This window comes from Toxorhynchites rutilus, chromosome 1 (genome assembly GCF_029784135.1).
Source record: "Toxorhynchites rutilus septentrionalis strain SRP chromosome 1, ASM2978413v1, whole genome shotgun sequence".
In the NCBI taxonomy this organism is placed as follows: domain Eukaryota; kingdom Metazoa; phylum Arthropoda; class Insecta; order Diptera; family Culicidae; genus Toxorhynchites; species Toxorhynchites rutilus.
In genome coordinates, this window is record NC_073744.1 from 49,649,118 (window position 1) to 49,674,371 (window position 25,254).

At 40.1% G+C, this 25,254-nt stretch overlaps 2 protein-coding genes across 2 annotated transcripts in view; one reads left to right on the forward strand and one right to left on the reverse strand.

Annotated features, from left to right (window-relative positions):
• The window catches only part of LOC129765119 (uncharacterized), a 279,465-nt gene that overhangs the window by 152,279 nt on the left and 101,932 nt on the right, over nt 1-25,254 (forward strand). The gene's annotated exons all lie outside the window — the stretch shown is intronic.
• The window catches only part of LOC129765123 (autophagy-related protein 16-1), a 266,024-nt gene that overhangs the window by 113,614 nt on the left and 127,156 nt on the right, over nt 1-25,254 (reverse strand). The window lies entirely within an intron of this gene.

Here is a 25,254-nt window from a genome sequence, read left to right on the forward strand (position 1 = left end):
ATCAGTATGTCAGAACATGTGCTAAAAATTAATTTTGAGTGTACTTTAGAGATATTAGAGATCGACGGCGTCCTTAGGAGATTCACAACAAAGATCAACGCCCCTGTGACATTCACATTTTTTCTATAAGAGTATCGCTACAGAAACAAATTTTCAAGTGCTCCAAAATGGTTTCCGGTTAAACCCCCACATCCAAAGCGTTACCAGAATGAGAAGAGTTCCTCCATAACAAATCAGACAACAACTATTTCTCCGGGTATACCTCGGTCCCGCTCCGTGCTCAATGCTGGCGCCTAACTAAAGGTTACTCGTTCAACGCTCATAATTCGTGTAGCAAACGATGCCTCATTTATATTGGAGCTGCCGATAATTGCCACAAACTAGGGCTATCTCCCTCCTTCCTCCTCCGCCACCTGACAAAGTACCGATCGTTTTATCGTGCTTACTAACTAACGATGGCGCAGGAGAGTGGGCGCACGAGGCGATAGGGAGGACCAATATGTGTCGAACAGAACATTCTAATGAGGTGAAAAGAGGCACGACCTGACGAGCGCGCTGAAACAAAAGACTCCAAATTGCACCCGCGGGTCCCGAAATGACTTTGTTCTCTCGCCTTTGGGCGCGCGCGAGAACATGCGGTGGGGGGAAACAAATTATGAATAATTCATAACCCGCGGGAACCGCCGCTAAAAAAGCATCATGGTGTTACCTCGGTGCAAAATGAGGGGGAACAGGGAGGGGTCTTGGTGCACATGCAATTCGCGGCGGCACACTCGTGCGCACCGCGCACACATATTACATTTTGTTACTTATTCGTGCCGCAGGCTTTCGGGGTCTTCATCGTCCCCGTGTGGTGTAGGTGTCATCTGCGAGAGCTGTTGCTGCTGCTGCACCGTGCAACTGCAAAAGGCAATAATTTCTTCATTAACAATGCCACGTTTTCGACATTTCGAAGCTTCTTCAGGATGAGGCCTTCTTTTTTTTTTGTTGGATTCTTCCGCGCACGGTTCCGCCGCGCATTTGGCCCCGAGATCGGCCGACGATTCCCCGACAATTGCATTTGCATAATGGCGGAATGATTTGGGTTTTATCTCCGATAGAGGAGAGAAGCTGACGTTTGTGGGAACCTTTTTTTTTTGCTACTAGGCAGATTTGAGGAAACAAAGGTGGAACTGGTGTCGCACTATTACATTCGAACCAAACCGCCGATGCCAGTATATAGAAAATTAATCTTGTAAAGGATACCAGATTTTTTTTCTGTGAATCCGTAGACTTTTCCGAATCTATATGTAAATTTATATAAATAAAACGCTTCCATTGCTTAGCACTGTAAGTTTATCTTAGATATATTAACTTCGGCCTATATATCTATATTTTTTTAATTTCGGAATAGTTACTGAGAGTTTCATGTCAACAAAAGGTCACTTGGAGTCCTGGGTATAGGTTCCCGAATTTTAATGAGAACATTAGAAACTCCTTGAAAACAATGTACCTGTGTATTGTGCATTCTGAAAAAGCTGATTATAGTCTCATGTCTGGAACCATAGTCCATAACCAGGACTTACATATGGTCGGTGTTAAGTCAGAGCGGACCAAGTCGCAAAATTAGAAATTTCGAGTTATTGATCACATTAGGTTAAACATTTCGTAAGCTACATTACACATTTGTCAGATTTGGAAAATCACGCGTACAGCAGGAATAACTTATCGAAATTGTTCTGAACGTTCAATGAATACCCCTTATAGCACCAAACCCTAACTCGTTTTTTTTCGAAATCATAAAAATGTCACATGGTCCGGTCTGACTTAATATCGACCATATGAAATTTGTATTTTTATATTAAATGCTTTCAAATATGGCTCGAACACTTGTGCTGAAGTATAAAGGTGCAAGCGGTCATTTTATCTATTTGCTCTTGAGATCGTTTTGAAAAAGTTGTGCAGGATGGATGCCGAGAGAAGAAATTTGACTTTGGACACCCACATTAAAAATCCAACGTACTCAGGAACTCAAATCACGAAAACGCTGAAGGTTGCTAAATCAACAGTGTATGATGTACTGAAACATTTTCGTGAAAGTGTTGTTAGCGATGGATCAGAGGACGCGTCTTGATGAAATATACGTTCGGAAGCCAAGATGTGACCAAGGATTTCGTCACAAACAAGACAATGGACTCGAAAATGTATAACGGAGAGTACTTGCAGAAACGTCCGGTGAAGTTTTCGCCAGATTTGGTAAGCTGCACTACAGTCGAAGGGTGCTTCAGTGGTACTCCGTGACAATGGGATCGATTAAATTGAAAAAAAAACCTCAATTCTCCCAATTTCCCACAACTACGCCTAATCGAAAGATCTCGGGCAATTGTGAAGCGGAATTGGTGCCAAAGTGCTGCAGACATGAAGAGACCGTGGAATAAAATGGGTGCTGAGATTGACCATCAGAGAGTCTAAACTTTGACGGAGGGTACCAAAAGAAAAGTACCAAAATTAATCAAATCTGTAAAGGAATAATTTCTACAATATTTTATCTATGATTTTTTATAAAAAAACATTTTTTGTACCTTTAACCAATCCCTAGCTACAACTGATTTTATGATTCGGGGTTCTAAATGAATCAAGCTTTAATCAACAATATAAAGGGAAAGGTTCAGCTTCATCTTCTAGTTGAACTGTTTCATCATTATTTGCGTACCTCACCCAAACAACAACACAGAAAAGGGAATATAAGCTATTTTCCCGAGTTCTTTATTATGCTTCGATATAACATACAATTCGATACAACGTACAATTTTGAAATAGTACGTTATATCAAAGTTTCCCTGTAATGCCAGCAGGAGGAAACCACATGTTTCGTTTCCTCTTCTTCAATTGTTCTATAAAGCTCCTGAGATAAGCGCGCCAGAGATAGCGCATTAGACGAAGGAAAAGAAGTAAATATTTATGGCCAGCAATTAGTAAGATGTTTCCCACTTTAACCTTTTTCGTGGGTAGCATGTTTTGATAAGACCGCGCTGTATGGGCCACTCGAGAGGTGATAAAAGCTGTTTTGTTTAGGTCTCGCCCTTTATCGCGCATGGAATGACCGCGAAGGGTAGAGAAGGAATAGGGCAAAGAAACAGAAATGTTGTTTTAGGATCTCACGCGGATAGAAACAAGTGGGATGAATTTCGTGTAGCGAATAGGCAGACAGATAACCGTTGCGGTTTCGGTTACCTGAGTAGGAAAGGGAGATCTTTTCTCTCCTTTATAGATTTAGGCCTGGGTAAGAAATCGTGTATAAATAGTCAGGAGTCTTGCCCAGCACACCAGTTCAAATCCGTCAGATCAATTTAGTTGGACAAATCAAAAGGTTCATGATAGCGAGAAAATAAACAGTTCAATTTCGGGAGCAAACCAAGACGTATTTATTTTTTTAAAATCATGTTAACCATCAGGATCAAGTCAGCCGAGCCCAGCTATGCGAACCCAACTAGCCGAGTCCAACATCCGCAGCGCCCAGAAGGAGTTCGAAGACACTGGTAAGAATAACAGAGCAAATCCCAGACCTACTTACTTCACTGGGACGGACCATTCTAGGGGCTAGGGGCTTAAGAGAGCCCTTAAGGCAAGATTTCGAAAAGTAAAAAAAAATCCAGGGAAATAAGGTCCCTGCTTCACATTGGTGGTTCCAGAGAGGAGGAGCCAAACCAAATACAGGTCGGACTCGATTATCCGGAATATTTTATTTTTGATTTTCGGAAATTTTGAATAATTTGTATAATAATTCCATATTGAATAGCTAATATGGGTGATGAAAGGGCTTGACTCGTAGAATGCAGTTGTTTATGAGAAATAAAAATCCAAGATGGCGTCCACTACAAAATGGCAGATTACATATTTTTTCAGAACCCCATCAATATGGGTATTAATTGAAGGGTCTTGACTAGTAGAACACAGTCATTTATGAAAAATGCAAATCCAAAATGGCCGCCACCACAAGATAGCGTCATATATATTTTTTTCACAACCCCATCCATATGGGTATCAAATGAAAGGGCTTGACTAGTAGAATAAAGTTATTTATGAACAATGCAAAACTAAGATGGCGGCCATTACAAAATGGCGGATTATATATTTTCTCAAAACCCCATCAATATGGGTATTAATTGAAGGGTCCTGACTAGTAGAATACAGTCATTTATGAAAAATGCAAATCTAAGATGACGGCCACTACAAAATGGCGGATTACACATTTTCTCAGAACCTCATCAATATGGGTATCAAATGAAAGAGCTTGACTTGTAGAACACAGTTATTTATGAAAAATGCAAATCCAAAATGGCCACCACCACAAAATGGCGCCATAAATATATTTTTTTCCAAAACCTCATCAATATGGGTATCAAATGAAAGTTCTCGACTAGTAAAACATAGCAGATAATGAAAAATTCAATTCCAAGATGGCCGCAACAACCAAACAACTAATTACTTTTTAAAAGGTTTCATTCAGCTTGACCTGTTTCTATGTATGTTTGAATGTGTGTAGGGTTGTCCCACATTAATATAGAATTGACCTCCTTCCTGTTGACCGTTTGATCTGAAATTTGAAACACATCTTTATCTCTGGTGTCATTATAAAACTGCGTCTTCCATGATCTTGAAAAATTCAATTTGGCCGCCCCTAAAAATGGCTGAATGACTTGGCCATATTGATGGAGCTTTGGAAAACCCACATTGATGGGATTTTTAGAAAATATGTACATAATCCGCCATCTTGGATTTTCAAGATCATGGGAAAAGCAGTTTTATAATGACACCAGAGATGAAGATGTGTTCCAAATTTCAGATCAAACGGTCAACAGGAAGGGGGTTAAATTTCTATTAATGTGGTACAGCGCTACAAACAAAGTTACAAAATTACAAAGTCACAAAGTCACAAACATACAAACGGGTCAACCTAGATAAAACCGGTTAATAAATAAGTGCAAATCATAATTATATTACGTTTACCGATGGAAAATTCGTTTTTTTATGACTCGGTTATCCGGACAGTTCGATTATCCGGAATGAAAAAAAAAATCAATACTCCGGATAATCGAGTCCGACCTGTATCGACAAAATCTTTTTCACGAAAATCTGAGAACCACTATATCGGTTTGGCATGGAATGGCTGTTTGACAATACATAAAAACAACAGGCTTCAAAACATACAGGAGTTGGATTTCCGAAGATTATATTCATCAGACAAATGTTCAAAATATGGTCAGAATATGATTTGGAATGTGAATAAAACAATGCGTATGGATCCACATTTCCGTGAAAATCAAACAATAACAAAATGTACGGATATTTCCGAAACTCTGGCACCATTGATTCGCATGTTACGACCAGCTGACTGCTGGTTGCTCGACGTTACGGTAAACACAATTAAACAGTATAATTGAATACCTCTCGGAAGCAATCATCTTCCGAGACATCGAACATGAGCATGAGCATACGCAAGATGCCGCGCCGCGCGGCAGCCGTACCGTTAGGACACCGATAAGCAAACACGCATAACATTATTCGATTATTGAGATATTCTCCTAATGGGTGTCTTCCTTGAGGGATGCGACGCCCCGCGCACTGCTTGGCACTGAGTAGGTCGAAAATTACATAATCATCACTGTAATTTATCCCGATGAAAAGTGGGAGCTGCTTGCCGATTGCATGTTGCATCGGCGGGCGACATGAAATTATCCTGCCGAGAAATGGCATTCCCGGGATTCCGATCAAAAACGCGCCGGTCCCTAACCAGCAGTGATCCCTATCGAATTCCTATAAATCTATGGCGTTCATGCGAATGCAAACGCCACGTGAGATTGAGAGTTATGTACGAGACGCATCAATTGAACGCCTCCCAATGGCTGCTGCTGACGGCGGTTCACGACGAACCGAGGGTGAAAATTAAGATCTTCAGCCATTGATAAGTTTTGACCGCGGCCAAACTCGACATCGTTGTGGCGGCAATAAATTCCCAAGGAATTCGCCATCGACAACACCACAGCTTCTCGTCACGAGCCCCGCTGTCTCTCTCTGGCTGATATTCTCCCTCATTCACTGCATCAAAGAATTCAAGAAACGTGATGAGTCCCATCGCCAATCTTTACAACGTTACACCACTTGGACGCTTTCCTAGGGAGACGCTTCGAACTCTCTTAATTAAGAAGCCTGGCCGGAAAGGCAACGGTGCGGACTTCCTTCTGCACACTGCTGGCGTTGTTATCAAGTGTTGACCGTCAAACGCGCGATTCATTAAAATTTTAACCTCCCCGTTGTTGTATCGGTCGGCACTGCAAGCTGCATCCAGTTCAAGGTACAACGAAAAAAAAAGAGTATATACCCAAATTACTACCGCACCACCGTTGCTTATAATTTGCATTTGCTCTGCTCCTTGAATGCTTGAATGTTGAAGAACGACCGCCAGATTCTGGGCCCCGTAAATTGTGTACAATTGATTCCGGAGTGCACGAAGCACCGGTCCCGAGAGAAAGCCAGCGGCTGTGGCACTTGATCTCGGGACGTGAATCTTCTCGACAGCCTGCAGTTACCGGGCGATGCTCTGCACCAGAAAGTGGAGCTGCGGAAGTGATCCTAGGAATGGTCAATTGAATTCCGTCCGTCCCGTCTCTAGCAGGCGGCAGCGTGCGCGGGCTCTCAGTTGTCGCCCGGTGCACATCTCTGCAGCAGGATCGAGACGCTCTTATGTGTGGCAAAAATCGTGAACTTGTTCGAACTATTTTTAATTAGATCGATCTCCCCCCCGGGTCGGCCGGCTCTGTGTTCCATCCGGTGCGATTGGCTTTCGGCGCGGGAGCGATTGTTTTGCTCTGAACACACAAAGTTGAATTTCACGAAACATATGAAACATATGGCATATGCAGAAATTAGACTGCTTGTAGCGAGCGATTTGTATCGCGCAAAACATAACCCATCGCCAGAACGCAAATGAACTCGTCAATGCAAATGTAGCAGAGTTTCTCACAATATTGGCGACGAGGTGGCCTCCTAACGGTACCCATTTGATAGGGCACAATTTTGATAAATTACGGTACGACCATGAGAACCCACAAACAAGCTCCAACCAAAGGCCACAACAGCTCTCGATTGCCGTAGTATATGACCCTATGAAAAGCCATGTTATAAATGACACACAATTAACTCTCGGAGCACCAGATAATTCTGGGTCGATCGTTACCACGACGGAACAATTGCAATGATGATTGTAACAAATGGCTCCAATCAAATAAATGAATCCGAAATTGGTACAGCGTAAAGCGTTGCGTCTCCCAAAATGTAAACAACTGAATCTACCCCACCCATAGGACACACATCCCATAACCCCTGCGGGTGAACCTTGCGCCACAACTCAACCGTCACGCGATGGCTCAGCGAACGGATCGCGTGAACACAATAAATTACCCCTTTTCCCTAGCAAATCAGCTGCCTCGTTTGTGGTGGGAACCACCCACACAATTAATGAAAGTTTTCACTCTCTTCGCCCTCCCGAACGGGGCAATAGATGAATTTTTCACGTGTTCCAATTCCCACCGGGCGCATCAAGTCATCGAACGCGGGGAGGATGAGCCGGATGCAGCTGGCAAAACACCCGAGACAACACACATCGATAGCCTCCGCTATCGCACACAATATCTTAGATCTCCGCCCCGCATCCCTTCGAGAGGGAGAGATATATTCCAAAGCACATCGCAAATGATCGGCGCACGGATTCGAAAATTAAATACCAGAGACGATTAGCCAACGGTAAAGCGTCGAGAGTTTCTCCAGCTTCACCCGGCTTATCGTGATCTTTCACCACCAGAAGACTCTGATCAGTGGTGGTGAAAGATGGGGTTAAAACGTTAATTGCTTGTATCGAGTTACAATCTCGCCCAATCCCAGGCCATCCGGGACCAATTAGAACGGGAAAAGAATTACACCGATCTGGGGCTCTCCAGAGATGGACACAACATAAACAGTGATCATAAAATCGACGAATAGGAAGGAAGGAGAGGGGTAGGAAATAGATCATTGCAGCTGATAGCAACGCCACGCCAAAGCGTCCGCACGCGCTTCTTCGGACCCCAGGAAAAGAATGTTGATTAAACATCAAAGCTCATGTGTGCGTGTGTGTGTGTGTGTGTTTGCGCGTATGTGTGTGTGTGTGTGTGCGTGCGTGTGGTCATAACATATCATGTAATCGCAATCGATTGGAATTTTCTCGCTGTTATTATTCCCGGTAGCCACACGGCGAGTGATGATACTTTGAATACGGATCGCGAGAAGAGCCTCAATATAGCGCCATAAACATAGATTAAAACATGCGCGATAAAGCTAAAGCGTGTGATTTTACATCCTTAACCGGGATGATAAGATGAATTCGATTACAATATGATCCCTTAATGATATGAAAACTGCCCTCTTCAGAGAAAATAATATCTAGAGTACCGTTGTTTCTAAGAGAAATTATAGAGGGTGGCGTTCAAGACACAACCGCGCTGTTGACGTAGAATTATGACATTACTTAATTCAATTCGCTTGTTCTGTATTTACACAGATTTTTCAGACTTTTTGAAACCAAGAATCTGTAGTTACAGATTACAGATCCATACAGATTGAAGTCCATACAGATTTACAGATTTTCGAAAATATAATATTTGTTATGGCTTGGTGTCAATAATATTTTACCCATCTCACCAGTTGTACGCATATAACATTCTAAATCAGTCTGAATGAGAGGCATTTTAATATTTTTTGCAATCCTTGCTTAAGTTGATGACTCTGAAGCCAAGAAGCGAAGTAGAGTTTTTGTCTCAGTGTCATTCGCTTGCTTTCTCTTATCAGTGTCACTTGTTTACTTTTGTTCTTAGTAATCAACGGAGACTGTTGTCTCTGGGTCATTCATTTGCTTTTTTCAAACTTCTCCAAGCTGAAAATCCATAAACATATAGAATGAATTCAACAACAAAGCGACTTTTACTTCAAATTTTGCAAAACTTCAAGCGGTCTAAATACATATAGTCTCTAGAAGACATTAGTTCATTTGCGCTCGAGAATTCGAATTATTATGACATTGTATTTTAATTTTTTTGGGCCTATACTATACAATAGATTAACCTAGATCCTTCAAACGATCACTTCACAATTCGAAGGTTTTCCGGTTACGTACCGTTTCAGTAATAAGTTTTATGGATATGGTTTGAGTTACAACCAAACCTGGAATGAATAAATTGAGTTATCACAGTTCCGTTTTTGTGGAAAGAACTGGGGCTACATTCACTCAATCAACGGTTTATCAAGCCAATTATCATTTCTAAACTTACAAAAGTTAGCTCACAGTTGCGCAATATATCCTTTGTTCACAAATGTAAGTTATGAATTTTAGTTTCCTCAGATATGATTGTGATTGTGAAGACATTTGAAGACATTTTTCGTTCCACTTGAAGACATTCGAAAAAATCACCTGGCATCCCTGCATAGGATCGCCTTGGATAAAATCTCGACTTAACTGACCATGTTGAACTTATTAGACATCGTCCTTAGAGTGAATTGAACTAACTTACTCGTTGTGCTTGGCGATCTGAGCTAACAGTGTCTTTAGACAACTTCGGATTAAACGGTTGAACTAACTTGTTGAATAAGAATCCGGACTATTTATACACTAGGGTGGTCATCTCGAATTTCAAAAAGTTACCCCATAAAAAATGTTCACCACCTCGAAAACAAACCCTATGCAAAATATCAGCTCAATCGGAATTAAGGGAGAGTGACGCAAAGCGGTCAAAGTTTGAGTTTTTTGAAAATTGAAAAATCACCCAAGGGGGGAAAAATCGGGCTTTTCCAAAAAAAAATGAATGCCAAATGTCTCAAAATTGCATTAAAAGTCGAGATCTAATGTCATCACGAAAAAAAAAATTGTCAAAAATCGGCACTCTGGGACTTTTTTTCGGAGTACGAAACGAAAAGTATGGTTTGGGTGCCAATAAAAATAGTCATCTCGATTTTTCATTCGAAACTGTTGTGCAAAATGTTGATTTGCACGATAATATACCCTATGTAAAATATTAGCTCATTCGGACTTCATTTACTGGTGTCACAAACGTTAAAATTTGAGTTTTTTTTTTTGAACGAAAAATCGCCGAAAATCGAGGTTTTCAAAAACAAATGTTGATGCTAAATGTCTTAAAATTGCATTACTCGTCGAGATTTACAGTTATCTCGAAATTTTTTACTGTCACAAAAAAAGTTTTTTGGCACTTGGCCGTTTTTCCGTCTGAAAATTCGATTTTTGACAAAAAAAATTTTTTTTTTGATACAATAGTAAATCTCAACGTGACATACAGTTTTAAGACATTTAGCATCATTTTTTTAAGCCCCGATTTCTGGTGATTTTTCGATTTTCAAAAAACTTAAAATTTAACAGTTTTGCGCCACTCTCCCTTAAGTCCGATTGAGCTTAAATTCGGCATAGGGTGTTTTTTCGAGATGGTGTACATTTTGTATAAGGTAACTTTTTGAAATTTTAGGGTCGATTTTTTCCCATACATTTAATAGCACCCTAACATACACGAATCCTTACTCTAGCCTCAATTTAAAAAAGAGAGAAAATATCTCTCTCTCCTACTAAAATAGCCGAAACCGCATCGGTTATCTGCCTACCTATTTGGCATTGATTTTATGTGCGCCCGTTGCGCTACAAATTTGATGATCTTATGCGCTTGTTTATGTCATAATTATGCTCTGCTTATCTCATGTTCGATCTATGGTGAAAAGATTCAAAAGTTTGTTTCTCCGACTAGCGCTGTTTTTTTAATGCCCAGTGAATGCAAACAGTGAATTCCAAAAGTGCGCTCATACTGTCGTGAAAATCGATTTTGCTTTGAAACTACTTGTTTTAAGGATTGGAAATATCTAAAATATTCAGCGATACATTTTAACACAGGATTACGTTTACGTTACATTTAAATTATTTTTTTATATTATTTGAACATTCACGTTTCTAACTAAACGTTCGTTCGTGGATTCAATCCCAGAACTATTCATCTAATTGACCTTTTTCAAGACTAAAGGCGAATGAACTTCGCAGTCTAGTGTCTTCATAGTAATAAATGGAAAGAAATGTTTCCAATTTCAATTGAACTAAAAACATCACTGGAGAACATATGGGAATTTTTTTTCAGAATTTTTCCATTTTCCTTCAAAATTTTTAAGTTTTCTCGCAGAGACGAACACGACAAACTGAAACAACTTAAATCAGACAAACCGTTCTTGAGTTTTGAACTCATTTGTAATTTCATTTTCATTTATAGTCATTCCATGCCAAACCGAGATAGGTTCTCAGATTTCCGTCGAAACATTAGACCCGTATTTTTTAATTTTTTCATTAGGGTGCATTTCCATTTTAGGGTGGTCCGAAAAATCAAAATTTTCCACTTTTCCCAAAAAAAACTTTGAACCACAGAACCGATTTAGGTGATCGACACATCAAATAAAAGCTAATGAGGTAGCCTTTTTTTAAAAAAAATATTGAACTTGCATAAAAAATGGATTTTATTTTCGTAATTATTAATTGTAGTCGATTTTTATTGGTTTTCATGGCTTTGGACTAGTGGGAGCTATTTTTTTTATTTTCATTTTTTTCTTGAAGTTTTGGGATTTTTTACATAACATATCTCGATATCAAAGATGCTATTTTTTCGTTTTTGAGATATGTTTTTTGAAAGTTGTTGTTCTACAAAAAAAACCAAAAATAGCAGTAATTCTCATATGCATTTCACGAAACCACGAAACCCACGAAAAGCATTTTGTAATTTCAATTGGTTTGCTTATTTTTTAGATTTACGGAATGAAATGAAAATTAAAATTAAATTAATTGATATTAAAAATAAAATTAAAATTAAAAAACAGACATTCCATCTATATAAATTAAATTAATTTGGTGTCCGTATGTCACGATTTAACTCGAGAGTGGATGAATGAATATATTGACGCTCTTCAGGCCTGATTTTCAATGCCTGATGGGACCACACCGTCACATAATACTATCTTTTTAACTCCTTCCGGTTCGATCAAGTTCGAAAACCACTAGGGGAAATGACTTTAAGCATCCGATTGGGATTTATGAATTTATCGAAGACGGCTTTGATGGTCATACTAAAATTCGAGTACCATAAGTTAAAACTCGATACTCCAGAGTAAAATGAGAGCAAGTGTTAAATGTTTTGATATCAATTTCGTTTTTCCGAAACGTAATGTTATGTTCAACTCTGTTGCATATTCATAAACAGTAGAATGAGTTTTTTTGTACACAGAGACATTTTAAGAGAATCACATACGCAGTAATATTCAATAAGAATTACACCAATTTTTGGTATTGAGCAAACAATTTATTAGGTCATAAAAACAGAAACTAAAACAACTGTGTCTTATTCAATCACAAACAGGTAGAGTAGACCTTCTCTTAACTGCAAATCCACCCACCATCCGGCGTACACAATTTTCAGTATCACTTGGTACTAATCACCGGCGAGTAAAACTCAACAGCGAATCAACCACCCTCAAGAGGCACCCAGTGCGGCGATGATAGATTATGAAATCATTCTTCTTTCGAGGGTATAATCAGTAAATCACTTCAACCCGCGCGTGGCTCATTGAATAACCCAACTTTGCCTAGCTCTCCCTCTCTCTCTGCTCTGGAGAGTCCTATTCAAAACCCATCCTGACTACGATTACAAGTTATTTTAATAGTTTAACTGACAGTAAATAAGACAAGTTGCTCGTTTTTTCTCCTTCTGAAGCACAGCCACCTCTCAGGAATTGTACCGGGCTCAAGAGGCTCCGCAACTGGGTTCGCGTGCAATACTCGAGAACCTCGAGAAGCAAACTATGGTACAGTGCAGCCGTTACTGCTGCTGATGATGTTGTCCATCAGTGACTAAATCCCTGTAAGGGCTCTTCAAGCTTCCAAACGGAGCCGGACCAAACCATGCAACAAACCCTGCTCTCCCCGTTTTGCTCAGGTGATTTGACGACTGGGGCTGCCGTGCCTGTAGGGTCATCGCTCAACGACAGCAGCATACCACTCAAGGTCTTTATGCAAATGATGTGATGTACGGCTGCATTCTGCATCACTGCCCCGCCGCCACCGCATGTTTTACGCCTGTCTATTCGCTGCTAACAACAACAAATAACAACCACAACACATTACACCTACAAGAGGAGGAAACCTGTTAATTTATTATTGCGGTATCTACAGACGGCTACGAAGGTGACGAATAAGATAATGGGCCGCTAATGACCTGTTCCCCAAGAGCTGGGGCGTCTCATTTTCAAACTATTTTCTAAGGCAATCTCTGTTCCTTCCCTTCAGCATATCTTCATTGAGTCGATACAATGGAGCTAATTAATCGGAGCACAATGTACGAGATTCTATGCTTACGAGCAGCGCGAGACATGTGCATTAATTAGTAAACACGGAAAGCACCAATTAATTGAACCGTTAGCAGCACTTTCAGCGCCTTTCGCCAAGTGTTCTTTAGCTTGATAGGAACAATGATTCCACTAATATGCAGCAGGAATTGGCCCAGAGAGAGCCCAAAAGTGAACCGTCAGTTTGTGTGACCCTTCAGGTCTTCCCATCGGCGATTATTTAACAATGGTCGCCCTTCGCGAAGCATCGATGTCCCCCATTCTTGAGTCCGCAAAACCGCTCAAATGCTCGCCCCACAATGGCAATCACTTACCGTCTCATTCATCACCCGCAAACAGTTTGCGAAATATAATAATGTTTGACTTATGATGTGCTCGTGGTTCACGCGGAAGTTCTTTCATCGCCTTTTCATTTTTTTTTTTGTTATTGCTTCGCTTTCGCCCCGTTTGATTGTTCTCGGCAGGCAGCGCGGACCTCCTTCGCAACGGGCTTCTACCCATCAATTCCAAGAAAGCTGCTCTTTCAGTTGGATCGTTATTCGTCATATATTTTACTATCCTCGGCGAGGAACAAGGAACGGACGCGCCGCGGCTTCTCTTCTATTATTATGATTATTTCATAAAATAAATTGTAATGTAATATGTTTTGATAATATTACGTAACGGGGAGGTTAAGGAGAACGGCGAATGGCCGACGCCACACAATCAACCCAAGACGGCTTCTGCCGTTTACTTCGCCCCACGCTTGCCGCGCGCGCGAGTGGGCGAGAGTTAATAGCCAGGGATAACCAGCACCGTTACCTTAAACAGAGAGAGAGAGGGATAGGTGCAGGGAAAAATTATGATAATCGATTAAGCCGGCAGAACGGTAGATGGTGGGGCTGCGAATGAAAGGGCGGCCAGGCGCACGCCATCCATCTTGACGGTGAAAATACAAATGTCAAACAACAATACGGTCCCAAATGAGAGGCCCCCCCCCCTTCTGCAAACGAGGAAACAAACCAACGTCGATGGATAGTGGAACAGGAGTACACCCGTAGCCAGCAGGACTGGAAAGCAGAGATGCCATATTTAGAGATTTGTTTGGACTACCCAATTTAGCGCAATCACTATGGATTTATTTTACATTTTCAGTGTATATTTTCGTTTCCCTACAGGGTCAAAATAAGATCTGATTTTACGAAGGGAACCAGAACAGGTGAAATACACACCTACCACTACCAATTTTTATCATATTTCGCACATTTCTGATTTCTTTTTGACATATTTCTGAAATTGTTTGTATTAATCAGAAAATCTATAAATCTAAACATCAGAACGATGACATAGATGACAAAGGATTGTGCACCCAAAATAAATTTTTAGTACATGTTCTGGCACACATTTATTGCATCAAATGAGCTTAAAAATAACAGAAAACTCTCCCATTCTGTTATAGCATTTTTATAATGTATTAGGTTGGGGAAAAAGTAATCCGTTAGTTTTGGGTGAAATTCAAACCTTTTTTTAATATGCTTCAGATTGTCCGATTTGGGTCAAATATGCACTGTTTTGCTGTGAAATTTGTTGTCATCCTAAAGGTAGCTTGCTTCTCTCATAATAGTCTTGGCCCTTACTGGCGAACAACTCTAGCAATCGATTTTTACAGTCTTCTTTTGATCACAATTTCTTAACACTCAGTAAGTTTTGCAATGCGAGTAAAAGGTGGTAATCAGTTGGTGCCAGCTCATTTCCAGACTTTAAAACATATCAGTCAAGCTCCAGGAATCTTTGGCGAGTCACATGCGTTGTCCTGATGGAACACAACACCTCTTCTATTGCCCAATTCTGGATGCTTCTAATCAATGACTAGCTTCAAACGGTTCAATTGTTGACAGTAGAGATCTAAATTTAGTGTATTGCACTAAAACAAACCAAAAATTTCCAAATTAAAACAACAACAAAATCGATTGCGGGTTTCAGAAAACGAGTGAATAGTCGATCAGTAGACGGATCAGGAAACTCCGAGAAAATTTCACTAGGCATATATCTTCCATTAACTAAAAGACGTGTCTACGAGATCATCCTCACGTTTACCATTCAACCGAATACATCCAGCAACGTATGGGATCGAATACGTGAAATGTTGCAATGAAGCTTATTAAAGATTCTATTTTTTGTTTGAACACGCGTACTATAATGTCGCATTGCGTTTTGTCCTGGCAATAGCGAAGGCTGTCGGCATTGATTATGATAGCGTCGCGCAGGTGAATGTATTCCTCTTCTCGGCGCTCCTGTTTATTGTGTCGTAGGAATCGCAGTTGTTCGTTCACTACCTTCGCTTACATGTCGAATACTAATCTGGAATCTGATTTTGACTTCTGCATTCATTGTATGGAATCTATATATATATATATATATATATATATATATATATATATATATATATATATATATATATATATATATATATATATATATATATATATATATATATATATATATATATATAAATATATCTATCTATATATATATATATATATATATATATATATATATATATATATATATATATATATATATAAATATATCTATCTATATATATATATAAAAATGGAGTGATGTCTGTCTGTCTGTCTGATTCTTATAGACTCGGAAACTACTGAACCGATAGACATGAAAATTGGTATGTAGGGGTTTTTGGGGCCGGGGAAGGTTTTCGTGATATTTTGAGACCCCTCCCCCCTCTCTAAGGGGGGGCTGCCATACAAATGAAACACAAATTTCTGCATTACTCGGAAATTAACCAAGCAAACGAAACCAAAGTTGGCATGTGAAAGTTTTAGGGTGCAATAAATGTTTCTATGATGGTTAGACAGTCCTTCCCCCACTCAAAGGGGGGGCTGCCATACAAATGAAACACAAATTTCTGCATTACTCGAGAATTAATCAAGCAAATGAAACCAAATTTGGCATGTGGAGGTTTTAGGATGCAATAAATGTTTCTATGGTGTTAAGATACTCCTTCCCCCTCTCTTAGAGGGGGCTGCCATACAAATGAAACACAATTTTTTGCATTACTCGGAAATTATTCAATCAAACGAAACCAAAGTTGGCATGTGAAAGTTTTAGGGTGCAATAAATGTTTCTATGATGGTTAGACAGTCCTTCCCCCACTCAAAGGGGGGGCTGCCATACAAATGAAACACAAATTTCTATATAACTCGATAACTAATTCAGCAAATGGAGCCAAATTTGTCAAGTGAAGGTTTTAGGGAACAAGAAATGCTTCTAATGGTGATTCGATACTCCTCTTTTCTCTCTAAGGGGGGCTGCCATACAAAAGAAACAAAAAGTTCTGCATAACTCGAGAACGAATCGAGCAAATGGAACAAAATTCGGCATGTGAAAGTTGCAATAATCCAGAGTCAAAACTTGAAATTTGTCCAGAGCGACAAGTATCAGCTATTAAGAATTTGGTCATCGCATCCCTATTAGAAAACTGCATCTGTAATAAGTATCTAGTGTCGAAAAGCCCAACTGGCGTTAAATATAAAGTTCGAATTAGAATTCTGATTTCCGAACCTGGAGTCTTCATATGAAATCTGTATCCACACCCAAACTAGTGTTGGCAGAAAACATTTCATCTTCGGCAGAAAAAATGCTTTTTTGTGTGCTGAAGGGTGAAATGAACAGTTTTTCAAAAACTTTAAAATGTTTGTATGTATGGGAGCAGACATCTCTTTTTCTCAGACTGAACGTCAGCTTGGGTTTGTACCCAAAAAAAAAAAAGATCAAACAATGTCAACGGGGATCGAACCAAGACCGACTGAAATTCAAGGCTGTTTAACACGATCACGCTATCCACATAGCCACTGGTGCTGTTGCATATATGCGTGACAATATTACACCTAATTATAAAATGAAGTTGGAAAGAGCTTTCTAAGAGTAAAAAGACGAGCATAACCATGATTACATATCCTTCTCGGTCTGGATCGCATTGTCAAATTATTCGAAAAGCTTTAATGCGTGCTTATTTGCAAAATGTCTCTTGTTTCGCTCGCTCATATTGTTCTTGAATTTTTATAGCATATATATTATACAAATGTTATACCAGTATGGGAAAGTAGCACATTTTCTATTATTTTCAAGCTCATTTAATGTAATAAATCGGGATGCCAAAACATGTGCTGCAAATTTGGGTGCAGATTTTGGAAATCAGGAATACGAATCTGAATTCAGAAACTGGAATCGGATCTAAAATATGTCGTATGAGTTTGATTTCAGTCGATCTAAAACAAATGATGAACTATTTAGAACGGCACATGAAACAAATTAAAATGAATTTATGTCATGCAGTATATGACCACCGATACAGCAAGTTTACCATGATGACACTCCATAGTCGAGTCTTGATTTTCAATTTTCAGTTGTAATCTTGTTATCATGTGGGTATCGCTCTTCGTGCAAGTGCGCTTCTCATTATGCTCATGATCCCCTAATAATATTAAATTCGGGAGGATTCGCGGGAGGTTCGCGATTTACAATAACAATAAAAAATGAGGGTTCCATCGGGAGGTATATCCATACAGAGCCAAAAAAGAAGAACCTACACATGTATGAAGGCGATCTTCTCTCGAAGCCCATGATTTGTTTGATTCTACCGAAGATAAGCTTTGAGCATACGAGAAAACCATGTAATGTCATGAGTTGATGAATTAAGACTGTGATGAGTTCATTATGTTTCAGGTGAAGAACTGAGCATATGAATTCATGGTGGAATCCGTGAAATCTAGGTATAAACAACTCCTCTTTGTTGTTTTCAGTTTGTACTTCTAGTAATTGTTTTCTCAACTAGCTAATGTTCCTGGCTTTACGGGTATTATCCATAAACCCAGTTTTAGTAGGAAATGTAGACAGACAATTTCTCGTCACCAAATAAACATACCATTACCCGCCATCAGACTCGAGGATATCGTGGGAAAAAAGAGGGTATACGGGTAAAAGTGAAAATAGAACCAGAAAACAGTAAAACCATAGAATTGAAAAAAAAACATTCGAAGAAAATCCATGCGACGAAGACATTCGGGGCATCAATTAACACAGCTAATTAACCATTGCATTTAGTTTATCTGTCAACACCTTGCAACGCCAAGGCTAACGATGTGTGACCTTCTCACAAATCGATTCCATGAACAGTTTCGTAACAGTTATACCGAAACCCGGCCGCTCATCACTCACGTCACGATCGTCAAGTAAATCGGCCACACAATATATGGATCTCATTAGTGGCGCTTTCGACAACAAAAACAATCTATTAAAGTTCTGTCACAACTCATTAAAGCTATTTCGATAGGTAAATACGGCAAAGTACACCTTCCTGGCCGCCTGTTGTGCCTAATTGTTCATGAAGAGCTCATTTCGTAACTGTAATGCGACAGAGTCTGGTCATTTAAGCCTTCATCAATTAACATATTTCTTCTGGGGAATCTCGATGGTCTCTCGATGGTCGCTCTGGCCTACAATGACGAATATTAGCTCTGTTCGCGTGTGTGTTTATGTGTATGTTTGTGTATACACAATGTTTTTATTCTTGATGCTAAACAATCGGCTGTTATGCAGGAAATAGCATAGGGAACGAGCGAAAAGAACATCGATTAACCCCACCGCAATCTCTCGCAGTTCCCTAAGTGACCACTTCTCGGGTGGTAATTAACATAGGAAAAAAGAAGCTCTCGTGGAGCTCCCCTTTTTGCACCGCTTCGGGATTGGACTAGAACAGCAACAACAACAACGACAGCAAAAAACCCAGAGTGGTTTCCAGAGTGATGCGTTCAGCTGACTGACCGAAGAAAGGGATTGATGGAAACCGGGCAGTGGCATTCCCTGTTACATGGGAGCACGAGAGAATGCACTTCTGCCCATCGTGTTTATGGTACTCCTGGCCATATGTTGTGTACCACTCGGGAAAGGGCTATTGAACTTGAACTTGATCACCACTGCAGGTGGTGCTGCTTTGTCTCGCCCGTGTTGTGTAGTGGTGCACGTGGGTCTTTTTTTTTGCGTGTTTTTGGTTTCGGTTTGGCCCGAATGAACCACCAGAAACCACATCGCCAGTAGCGAATGAAAGAGAACGCGAATTCTTCCGGTTGCAAATTGGAAATCAAGGCGTTCAATGGACCCATTAGCGGCGCGTACGATTCTCGGCCTTAACTGCTACTTAATAATATATCTTTTGAAGTTAAAGATCTTGATAATCGATACATGTTGATAAACAATTTTTACCAACGAGTATGCATGAGGTTTTCTATAGATGCGCTCGTTATTTTTTATTTGATACATCTATATATATAAATGGATTTCTGTCTGTCTGTCTGTCTGATTCTTATGGACTCGTCATACAAACGAAACTCAAATTTCTGCATTATTCGAGAATTAATCAAGCAAATGAAACCAAATTTGGCATGTGGAGGTTTTAGGGTGCAATAAATGTTTTTACGGTGGTTAGACACTACACCCCCTCTCTTTAAGGGGAAGCTGCCATACAAATTTCAACGGAGTCGATTAGAAGATCAATCAATGAACAGTTCTGCGATTTGACCCATGAACATGCTCATAGTAAGAAAAAGTGAATGTTTGAAGTTATCGATAACAAAAAACAAATTTTGGGCGGGACGAAGTTTGCCGGGTCAGCTAGTGTAGAATGTTACATTTCTGGATTTTTCCTCTAATGCGTATTTCAAACCAAATTCTTTGAAATTACTATTCCGGAATGCAGCCATTCTTCACTAACTGTGTTTTCAGCTCAGCTATGATCTTGTGTTGTCGGTATAAATTCATTCCTACATCCATAATTAATTTTGAGCACATGTTTTTGCATCCCGATTTATTACATTAAATGAGCTTAAAATTAACAGAAAATATGCTACTCACCCATACTATAAAGATCCAAGACCTAGGATTCAGACCTCATATCATAATTTCATGTTTCCATCGTTCCAAATTCAGATCTTTATGCCGGAGTCAGCTCTCCAGGTTTTTAGTTCAGGTACCATATTAAGACTCTCGTCTATTTTTTTCACATTCTGAACTCTGATTCAAACTCCATTTTCTGAATACGAATTCCAAATCATGGTTCCATACGAAGAATAATATTTTGAATGTGGACTCCAACTTGATACAACTTGATGCAAAATTTGTGTTCAGCAAAATGAACCGAGATTTAGCTTCCAAATCTGGTCTCAGGATTCTTCATTAAAATATACATACAAATGAAACACAAATAGGCGCATAATTGCGCAATTGTCCTACGAAACGTAATTTTTGAATTGGAACCAGTTTAAGACAAACACAACCCAAAACAGAGGAACCGTATAACTCTGTCATTGTTCAAATTCGAACATATGCGTAGAAGGATTTTTTTCATAAAATATGATCCTCTATCACTTCTTGATAGGATTTTTTATGTGAGATGGTATTTCATGACTTTAAAAGGATGAATAAAAAATTTAATTCATCTTTCATATTCAAAAACAGAAAAATGTATGTATGAAAAACAACTAATTTTTTTTCGACTCGATTCTATATAGTGAAAAGAAATCGGAGACTGTATATAATCTAGTCCACCCTGTAATAGATTATACAGGCAAACCTTTTTTGTGCGGGGAATAGGGACCGCACAAAAAAAGTCGCATAGAAAAATCGTGCAAAACTTCACCAGCAGCTTTAAAAAATGGTGTTGTGTTGTGAAGTGGGTTATATCTGTGGTATAACCGCAAGGTTGAAGTAGAACTATCGTTGGTTTAGTGGTCATTTGTTTTAAGTTGAATCTGACTCAATTCTCCATGAATGGATGAATTGATATTTCGGGGAATTCGAAAACGAGAGTGTTACGTTGTAGGCACAAGGTTTTAAGTCTCGAAACCTCTTTGTCGACTGAACGAAGTGACATGACTATCACCTTGCAAGCAAACTATTAATAGAGTCGAATGAACTGATGAAGTTTTAAGTATCTATAATTCAAGACAACAACAACGAATTATTGAAATCACAAAATTCTTTTCATATGGGTAACTGCTTGAAATTTCATCTGTCATGATTAATATGCGGGTTAATACACGGCTAGCGAAGCAAGATTGTCGTTCACTTTGTGTACAACGTTGCCGAACAACTTATATGTAGCGAAGGCAAAATATTCAGCACGTGAAATTGGTGCAAAATGTATTCTCCGCCTTGTCACCAATTCTCAAACAACAACAATCAAAAAGCAAAATTTATCTGCTCGCAGTTTTGCTTAGAACTTTGAATTGCGTTGAAGAAAAAGAGTTTATTTAGTTTTCTACTCAAAGTATAGAGTAGAAAACAAAATAAACTCTTTTTCTTCGACGCAATTCAAAGTTCTAAGCAGAACTGGCAGATTATTTGTTAGGAACGATGACATCTTTTCGGTTTCTTCTCCTCGGCGCTCGGCGCTCGCCGGCAATCAAGAGTTGCACGCGTGTGCGTGTGGCGGCTGTCTGCAATTATCGACCAACTAAACTCATAATAAAATTTGTCACGTGTTTTTTGTGAAGGATATAGCGTTTTTTTCCCCGGTCAAATGACCACTACGATTTCCGATTAATTTACGATTTCTTTTTGGCGGGTTTCGCCCAGATTTGTAGTTCCTACATCCAAACTAGCGTTGGCAGAAAACATGTCATCTTTGGCAGAAAAGATGCCATTTCCTGTGCATGAGAGTCAAATGTGCAAATAATGAGCTATTTTGAAAGCTTAAAAATTGTTTGTATGTATGCGTGCAGACATCTCTTTCTCTCTTTTCTCATTTCATTTGGGATTGTGCAAAAAAAAAGTCCATACGACGTCAATGGGGATCGAACCAAGGCCGGCTGGAATGCAAAGTTACTTTACACGACCACGCTATCCATATAGCTGCCAGCGCTATTATAAAGGAGCGTGATAATATTACACCTTATCATAAAATGAAGTTGGAAAGTGTTTTCTAAGACGACAAAGAAGAAAATGAACGTGAATATATCTTTCTCTGTCTGGGCCGTGTATTTGGCAAACTATACGAAAAGCTATCATATGCTTTCATTTAAATGTGTTTCCTGTTTCGCTCCCTCATATTGGCTCTAGCATATATATAATACAAATGATATACATGTATTGGGGAGTAGAACATTTTATGTTATCTTTCAGCTCATTTAATGTAATAAATCGGGGTGCCAGAACATGTGCTAAAAACTAACTTTGGGTGTAGGCAAGGCAAAATCAACGTGGAAGCAAATTTCTACGTGTAAGCCTAATTATCGTTCCTCGCATGATGTGCATAGAGGTGATGTGTGATAAGAGCTCACTATCCTTCGCCATTACCGAATAGAATCTGATTAGTCCCAAGTTGTTGCAATTTTTATTTCGCCCAACCATCAACGCAAATAGCTGCTGGCGCTCTATGGCTCCATCTCGCGTTTGTTACTCGCAGTTGAAAGTGCGCAATCATCATTATCATCTTTCAAGCATGGGTCCAATAGCATGCACTGCACCAGGTTAGAAAAAAAACCCGTCAAATTAAACCATAAATGAAAAATTTCACCTCTTTTGCTTGCTAGGCGCGCACTGGGCTTGCTTGTCTATCCGGCACCGGAGCCGTGTTCAAAATAAACGGTTCAGTCCACCACCTTAGGGCGGCAAACGAGCCAACCCCTCCGTGGTCGCGCAGAGTCGTACAGATTATGAATGCAAATATTGCAACTCGCGGTTGACCGCAGGGTTTCGGTTCGTGGTTCCTATCTAAGAAGGAAATCGACAGTATTGGTGCTCTTTCCACCGGTCGGCGTATATATCTTCGTGGCCGGCGACAGAATTTCGTGTCTCATGGAATTTTGTTTCACCCGTACCGGTTCCCCGCCGCCGGAGGCACCTGTGACCTACATATTTGCACCGGATTGGACTAGCTACTTCGGAGCGAACACCGAGCGTTTACAATGTTGCCCTCCTCCGAAATCAAAAATAACCACAGCATCCCATGCTGCTTTTTACCCCCTTTCTTCCCTCGAAGTCACGCAGAGCCTTGGCTATGACCTCTGCGATTGTTGTAGTTGCTGGGGCACGGGATGCTGGAGTTTACTTAGTAGTGGGCGACAGCGCATTGTCTCGTCAGCAATTTGCAACTCTCACCCAACTCATCGAACGATAGGACAAATACGAATTTGGGGATTTGTACTGAAACTTATAATTTCGCTCTCTCTCTCTCTCTCACCTTCCGACAAATATTGGATATCAACATCCCACGCAATCCACGGCTCCGGGATTGCTGCTATTATGCTTTGCGCTTCGCACTATAATCACCGTAATTTCGCAATGAAAATCGCAACTGTCAGTTCGCTGCGCTGACATCTGGTGGATGTTGCCAAGCAACGGTTTCCACCTTCGCTCGCGTGCTGCGACAGTTCCGCGCCGTCCCGTCGGCGTGTAGCTCGTAAATACACGATTATTAAATTGGTGGGACGGTAATAAAGTAATAATCATCAGCATAAGCGAAAGATTTCACTCTCCGGATCGGACACCCCGGGCCTTGACAGGCTGGGGAGGCGAAGGCGAAGGAGGAGGGGGCGACGATTGCGTGTGGAGCAATTTTGTTTTTTCAACGGCAATAAATTCGGACCTCTTCAGGGTCTCGTCCGGAGCGACCCAGGTGTGCCCCAAATGATGATATTGTAATAGTAATAAAAACAAATCACCTTTCTCCGCCCGTGTGTGTGTGTGTGTATCGCAAAAACAGATGATGATGCCCCTTGCCATCACGACGGGATGTACGACAATTTTCGTGTTTGAATTTGCATCGCCCGAAGGGAAGACGTTCGGAGAGCGAATCTCGCCATCTTTCGGCGAAACAGCGACCGGGAGAACCATATAATCGAAAGCAAATGTTTGTATTTAGGAAATTATCGTAATTTTCTCATCTCTACAAGCAGCCGGTAGCAACAGCAGCAACTGCGGAATCACCGGTTGGAATTGTGCGGGTGGGTGATACGTAAGTCGCATGGCACTAAGCACTCTTGCTGTTTCTTTCGGCCGGAAGGGTATCGTGATCGGGTGCCATTGGGATGCAACCGTGTCCTACTGCTGTTGTTGCGAGCAGCTTGGGAAAATTCGGAAGAGATGTTTTTGCCCCTTTAAATAGGTTAGATCGTAAGTGCAGTGGGATCAATTGCTGCGCTCGAACCAAAATCCTGGCGGCGATTGGATTGAAATTAGGTACCATTGACCCCGTTTTCATTTCAGTGAAACCGGTGAGCTGATTAGAAGAATGAAGTGGAAAGTTTGGTTCGGATTTTTTTGTTTGCTGATGTAAAAGCGAAATGTTTTCCGAAACAAAAAAAAAGCCTCACTCTCAAATACTTATCTGATTGATTACGTTGTGGACAGTGCCTAAGGAAACTTTGGGATAATCCGTTCTTTTTTCCCACGAACTGATAAAAGCACTCTATGATCCTAGAAGTAAATTCACTACCAGAGACGTTACATTTAAGATAGATTTCCTGTTAACAGAAAACAAAAAGTTGATCCCAAGAACTTTTATCCCACAGGTCTCCAAGCCAAACTTTTCACAAACATCTGTTTTAATATCTGTACGATGTGTTACGCTTTTGCTCAAGAAGCCATGAGAATTTGAGAAATCGAACATCCAGCACAAATCCAAAAATCAACATGATCAGTCAGAGAGGAAAAAAAATTGAAAATAATGATGCATTGGTTCAGAAATATGCTTCGGACCAGAATTACGATCAGAAGACCACGACTGAATATCAGACTGATCACACAAAA